This window comes from Equus przewalskii, chromosome 3 (assembly GCF_037783145.1).
Source record: "Equus przewalskii isolate Varuska chromosome 3, EquPr2, whole genome shotgun sequence".
In the NCBI taxonomy this organism is placed as follows: Eukaryota; Metazoa; Chordata; class Mammalia; order Perissodactyla; family Equidae; genus Equus; species Equus przewalskii.
The window spans coordinates 85,926,501-85,933,772 of NC_091833.1; positions in this window are offsets into that span (position 1 = coordinate 85,926,501).

Here is a 7,272-nt window from a genome sequence, read left to right on the forward strand (position 1 = left end):
TTAATTATTGACTAAAATGTTTTTCCCTGTACAACTTTTGGGTGGGTTGAGAAGCATTTCTTTCTGATTTTAGGAGAAAACTTCCCCTGGCATCTTTTCAATTTGAAATGATTAATAGAGATTTTATATAGTCATGTCCAAAATGGTTGACACCATTAAAGAATCAGTTACAAGGACTCCTCAGGTTACAAAATCCTTACTCACAGAATCATATAATGTAAATAGATTGCTGCACTCAGGTTTATTATTATTATTTTTTAAATTTTCCTACACACTCAAAGGTCACTAGGGACAACAACTAAGCCACACTAAGACAATTGCCCCACCTCCTGGCAAAACTATGGAATTGTTTGAACCCATACATCACTCAACTACCTTTCTTTCCTTGAACATACTGGGTCTAACCTGCTCCCTCACTTTTGTTTTTCAACAGCTATGGCTCAATTCCTTCTGTTGAGCTAATTTCCCCCCAAATAGCTATACACAGATATTCTCTAAGCACATTTCTCTCTGTTGTCTCTCTTCTAAACTATTGTCAATTACTCCAGGAATCTTTTTCTTCCCTCTTCCACATAACTTCCTCCACCTCCTCTCTTTTTTGTTCACCATATAGCAAAAAACAAAAACAAAAAACTTTATCTTGTCTAATATATGTAAGAATAGTGCTGGTGTAACAAGGAAAACAGAAGTCCAACTTCTGGACCTATGGATGATACAATAAGGACTCAGGATGTCAAGCCCCTCAGTATACTCAGAAGTTTCCTCCAGAATCTCTACAGTTGCCACAACTAGAAGGACCAACAACTAAAATATACAGCTATGTACTGGGGGGACTTGGGGAGAAAACAGAAGGAAGAAAAAAAGAAGATTGGCAACAATTGTTAGCTCAGGTGCCAATCTTTAAAAAAATTTAAAAAAAAAAGAATCTCTACAAAAATCCCACCCACTTATCTGCTTCTCATTAAGCCAATTATGGCTATACTTATTTTATGTTCAATGTTTTTTCTGTTGAGTCATTAATTTTAAAATGAAGAATTTCTTCTCTATTTAGTCCCTAATATATGGTAGTTCAGCTACATTAACTAGATTAACATTATTTCTATGTGTGCGGTGAGTTACAAAGAACTCACTTTTTAGTCACTACAATCTGGAAGTTAAAGACATCTTGTATTTAAAAGAGTTAGTTCGTCTTTATTTATTTATTTATCTATTTACTTGTCTTGAGACACAATTGACATACAACATCATGTAAGTTTGAGGTGTGCAACATGTAGGATTGATACATTATATATTGCAATATGATTACCACTGCAGCGCTAGCTAACACTTCTATCATGTCACATAATTATCATTTCTGTTTTGTGGTAGGAACAATGAAGACCTAGTCTTTTAACAGCTTGCATTTTCTAATACAATATTGTTGTCTATAATCACCACGCCGGGCATTCGATCTCCAGGTCTGATTTATCTACTGGTTGCAAGTTCAGTTTGTTTTTTAGAGATACTTCCTCACAATTCCCCTGCCTCCAACTACTGTGGTTAAATATCTTTATTTAAAAAAATCAAATGCTTAAGCAGTTACCAAAGTAGTAATTATTTACAGGGGAAATAAGACAATAGTGAGCAGACAAAATGAAAGTCTCATCCCTTACACTCTTCTCCATCGCTCATCAGAAATAGCCCAGAGTTTGAGATATTCCATTTAGGATTTTTTTCTATGCAGTCATAAGCTTATTTCTGTTTTTTGGAGAGGGGAGAAATTATCTATCATCTGTCTATCATCTATTTATCTGTCTATCTAGCCATCATCTATTATCTACCTATCTATCATCTATCTACCTATCTACTTACCTATCATCTATTTGTCTATTATCTACCTATTTATCAGGTAACTTTTTTCCCTATTCATTATAAGCATCTTTTGGTATATAGATACAATGAAAACTTTTTAAGGAATTTCTGCCATTATTCTGCAAATAATTCTATAATTATTTCTGGTAAAATAAAAAAGGAGAGGGATACATACGATGCCAATCCATTTGAGATCAGAAAGTGGAAGGGTGGCTGGAAGAAAGGTTCACTCACCTTTGCAGGCAAGAATTCACTAGTCTAGAGCACAAGAAAGAAACAGAAGCAATCACTTTTCATCACAATTCAAAGAATACTGTGAAGTTAGAATGTAGGTTTCACCAAACTTTAAAGGAATATCTTCTTTTTAAGAGTGCTTTCTTTTTTAAAGAAGATAGGCAACTATGATTATAAAATAAGTAATAACTGTACATGTTTATGAGCATAATAGCTCATCCTTCTGAATCCTCTGACTATATTTTCACGTTTTGTAAACCCACACACTTTTACATGTTAAAGAAAAACCGAAGTGGACACCATAGTTTGAGTATACCCCTAAGCCAACCACCCACAGCCACATAACCAAAACTTAAACTGTCCCCATTCCCTCGAATGCTCACACTAACCTTAAACAAAACTTAAGCTTTCTTCATGTCAGCCTGATCTTGCAGCTTCCTCTCCAATGAGCTACAAACAAGTGAGAGTTTGCAGTGCTACTACTCCGAGAGGAATGTGAGCTTCTAGGAACCAATCACAAGAAAACAATGTACTTCCTCCTTCACGCTTTGTAAACCAAGCTGTGACTGCTGAGAGCCAGCCCTTGCCACTTTCAGGTTTGAAGTCTCCCTGTTCATGGTTTGTTTCTCTCTCAGTAAAATATTCGTATCAAGTAAAGCTCTCCGAATTTTATCTTGACACCTGTTTACATTAAATGTTATCCTATTTATGGGCTCTAGAAACAATTGAGACTACAGACAACTAAAGGTAGCCAGATTGCCTTTTTTTATGCATAAATGACAAAAGACAAATGCATTTTTCATTTCTTTTCTTTAGACCTCATTGGAAGCTAAGCAAATGCAATGCCAAAGATGAACTGTCCAGCTATGACTGAGTTTGCTCTCCTGGGACTCACAGGAGGAGCTGAGTGGCAGTCTGGTCCTTTTTGTCATATTCCTAGTCATTTACCTTATCACAGTGATTGGCAATGTGAGCATGATTTTCGTTAATCAGAAGTGGCTCAAAACTCTAATGTACTTCTACCTCAGTCAGGTCTCCTTTATGGATCTCTGTTATGCCGCCAATGTCACTCCTCAGATGCTGTTCATTTCTTACCCAAAAGAAAAACCATTTCCTTCACTGGCTGCTTTTTACAATTCTTCTTTTTTGTTGCCCTGATAATCACAGATTGTAATATGCCTACAGGGATGGCTTATGACCGCTACACGGCCATCTGCAAACCCTTGTTAAATGGTGACAAAGTATCCAGATGTGTCTGCCTCTCTCTGGTTGCTGCTCCTTATACACATGGCTTTGCAAATGGTCTGCACAGACCATCTTGATGCTTCCTCTGTCTTTCTGTGGACCCAGTGAGATCAACCACTTTTACTGTGCAGACCCACTTGTCTCGGTTCTTGCCTGCTCAGATATCCAGATCAAAGAAATCATCGTGTTTGTGGAGCCACACTGTCTCTTGAAACTTGACAATATTTTAAAGGAGATTAAACTAAAATGTTAGAACTGTAAGCTTTTAACTCATCTTTCTTTCTTTGAGATGGGTAATGAAGGAATCAGAAGGCATTATATGATTAGTGGCAATAATTTTTAGTCGTAACTATGAAGAATTTGTCCTGGGAAAAGTTTCTCTGCGCTGTGTGCTCCTTTCCTTGGGCGTTACTCTTTTTCTAACTTAGATTGATTTCTGCCGGAGGGAGAGAAGAGCTGTAATTTCAATGTATCGCTTACTCTCCACGTTAACCTTTTTAAAATAATTGATTCTTTCCCATCATTAGGGAAAATGGTGCCCACAAGACAACATGATGTTTACCCACCACCCTAAAATACTTCCTTGGGCTGATTTTCTCCAGGCCTCTGTCCTTTTCATTTACTGAAGATTGAAATTCTTCCTCCCGGGTGAAGGGAGTGGTCTCACCCTCTAATTGGTATTGATTGATCATTTCTTTTTATTGGAAGCAGAATATTCTTTCTTGTGCATCACTACTTCACTTTTTATTAATTTTATATTCTTCTTTAATTAAGTCATAAGGAGGAGAGTTGGTTTGAAGAGAAGCTTTTTTTGGAAGTGATATTCTAGTCTTCCCAGGACCACTCTCTGAAAAACCCATAAGTGGGGTTTTCATGGAACCTGCAGCCCCTCCCACTTAGCCTATTCCTTGTGACTGAAATTGATCCTGAAAGCTGGAAAATTGCTCCTCGTTGGCCACTTTCTTCAACAATGAGTGTCTTTTTAATAATACCATAGTCTTGCAATGCCAAGCAGCCAGTGAATGTTAAAGGGAAATAATCATCTTGTAATTCAGACTGGTAGGAAACAGTCATTTCTAATTACTTGTCATAAGAGAAGACAATGCAATTAAAGATTTTGGCCTAGACTAGAGCCTCCACACAGCCACTGTCTCCGTTGATTCGTAATTTTGACTGTCTGAAAAGGCAAAGTCAGCCAGATTGACCATATGCTCATCCAAATTGGCTTTCACCATGATGGAAGACACCTTACAGGTGGTTCATGTTTTTGGTGGGTGTTATTTTACAGACTCAGAGAACTGGTTATTATTAAAAGCCAAGGTCCTTAGCTCTAGAAGAGTTATTAGGGATTACTTCAGAGTAAGATTTAGGCACACTTAAACATGCAGTATGTGCTTAAGCATCTCCATAAACATCTTTTTTCAATGCCCATTATGATGAGCTGCTTAGGATACAAAGAAAATTTTGTTGCTCCGTCCAAAAGACACTTTTAAGTCCTCATCCCAGTTGGTTTTTGTGGCAAAGACAATACTATGTATTCACTAAGTTCTATTTCATTTTTCTCTTCCTGAATGTACAGGAGGAATGCATTTTATGCTTTTCCTGGTAGCTAGCTTGAAATCTACTTCTGGCCACAACCTCTACAGGAAAGTGATGTGTGTCACTTCCATGCTGAAACATAGATGAGCACGTGTGGGGCCTCCATGTTCTCTCTTACCCTCTGGTGGTTGTTGAGGCCCTATCTTAAGATGGCAGAGACACAGGATGGAATCAGCCTGGACCCTTGGGTCACTCTTCAGGGTGAGTCTCCTCAGAGTCCTGCAGCAGGCTGAGTGTGAGGGGGAAATAAACTGCTACTATAAAGCCACTGTGATTTGGGGGGGTTATTTTGTTACTGCAGCATGTCCTAGCTTATTCTGACTTATAGCGTCTTTGGAGGCATCTGACTCTACCAACCTTCCTTGGATTATACGACTCAAAGCTCTCCTGATTTTCCTGCTACTCGTTTGACTTCATCTTCTCAGTCTCCCTTTAAGGTTCTTCTTCCCAGTGCCAGTCTTTAAATATTGGAGTTTCCAGGCTGGTCTTGTGGCATAGTAGTTAGGTTCACCTGCTCCACCTTGCAGCCTGGGGTTCGTGGGTTCAGATCCTGAGCGTGGACCTATGCACCACTCATCAAGCTGTGCTGTGGGGGTGTCCCACATACAAAACAGAGGAGGATTGCCACAGATGTTAGCTCAGGGCCAGTCTTTCTCACCTACATAAATAAATAAATATCAGATTTTCTTAGTTTTCTACTCTGGTCTCTCTTTTCTCATTCCATTCAGTGTTCCTGTATCAATTACCATGTGCTGAGGACTCTCAAGTCTATTTCTCTAGGCCAGTCTTCCCTCCTAAATTACAGATCCGTGTACATGTCTACCTACCTACTAGATGTCTCATATGCATCTCAACTAAGTCTATCCAAAATTCAACTTAAAAATTCTCCTTCCCTCAAACCTCTTCCTCCTCAAGTTTTTCTATCCTCAGTGAATGATATCACCATATTTTGTAGCTATTCTCCAAAGATGGCCCCAATGAACCATACCTCCTCGTATTCATACTCCTGTTTAGACCCTCCCACAGTGACTCCATCTGGCCCCTGACTTACTTGAACTGATAGAATGTGATGGAAGTGAGACATGGTACTGGCAGCTTTGCACTCTTGGGAGCCTTGAACTGCCACCTTAGATGTCCAGCTACCCTTCTGGAGAGTCCCTTTGGAGATAGTGAGGCCCTGAGTCCACATGGAAAGAAGGGAGAGGCCCAACTCTCCTAACATCCCAGCTGAGCCAGTTTTCCTGCCATCTGCACCGAGGCCCCAGACATGTGATTGAAGCCATCTTGGATGTTCTAGGCCAGGCTGCCAGATGACTGCAAACACATGAGAGAGCACAAACAAGATCAGCAGAACCATCCAGCTGACAGAATCATGAGAAATAATAAAATAATTGTTTGTTTAGCCACTGAATGTTGAGTGGTGTGTTGTATAGCAATATAGGTGGCTGGAACACTATATTGCCCGAAAGCTGCAGATCGTCTTTTCACTTCTCTCCCTCATCCTCCACTCTAATTCCCAGCCTCTGTCATTACACCTCTTAAATATTTCTTGACTAGTATCTTTTTTCTACATGCCACTGTCCAGTCTAGATGGCCATCATCCCCTTCTCTAGTATTGGATCCTTCCTGCAGCAAGAGGGATCATCTGAAATGGGAATGTGGTCATGGTCTTTGCCAGCCACCTAAAATCCTCCCATGGAGGATCCATGGATCCTTATTGTTTTTAGGATAAAATTCAATGTACTTAATATTTCTTCCAAATCTGTGTAGGCTCTGTCCTAGCCTATCTTTCAACTTTATCTCATGTGACTCCACACTCTAATCATCTTTGATTTTTTCCATTTCTTCAGGATGTCATGTTGTCTCTTGACTCCTTGCTTTTTTACTTGTTGTTCTTTCTACCTAAAATACTTTCTCCTGAGACCATCCTTTCCCCTTCTCCTTTTTCAAATTCCTACTCATCCTTCAGGTCACAATTTAAGTATCATTTCCTCCTGGAAGCCTTCTCCAATCCTCAAAGCCTGGCTTAGTTATCTCATGTGCTCTTGTATCATTTATTAATTCTTTCATTCATCCATCTTTATTGAGATTCTTCTATGAGTCATACACTGTGTCACCTCTCTCTATAATAACACTCATTTTTCTGTTCTGTAATTATTTGTTTGTCTAGTTCTGCCATTAGCCTGTAGGCTTTTCAAGGAAAAGGACCATGTTTATCTCATTTCACTTTGCATCCCTAGTGTTTAGTACATACATAATAGATGCTCAAAATATCTGTAATGAGTGAATGAAACTAAACTTAGTCTTGACAGATGGTGTAACTAGTAGAAGGAAATTATTATT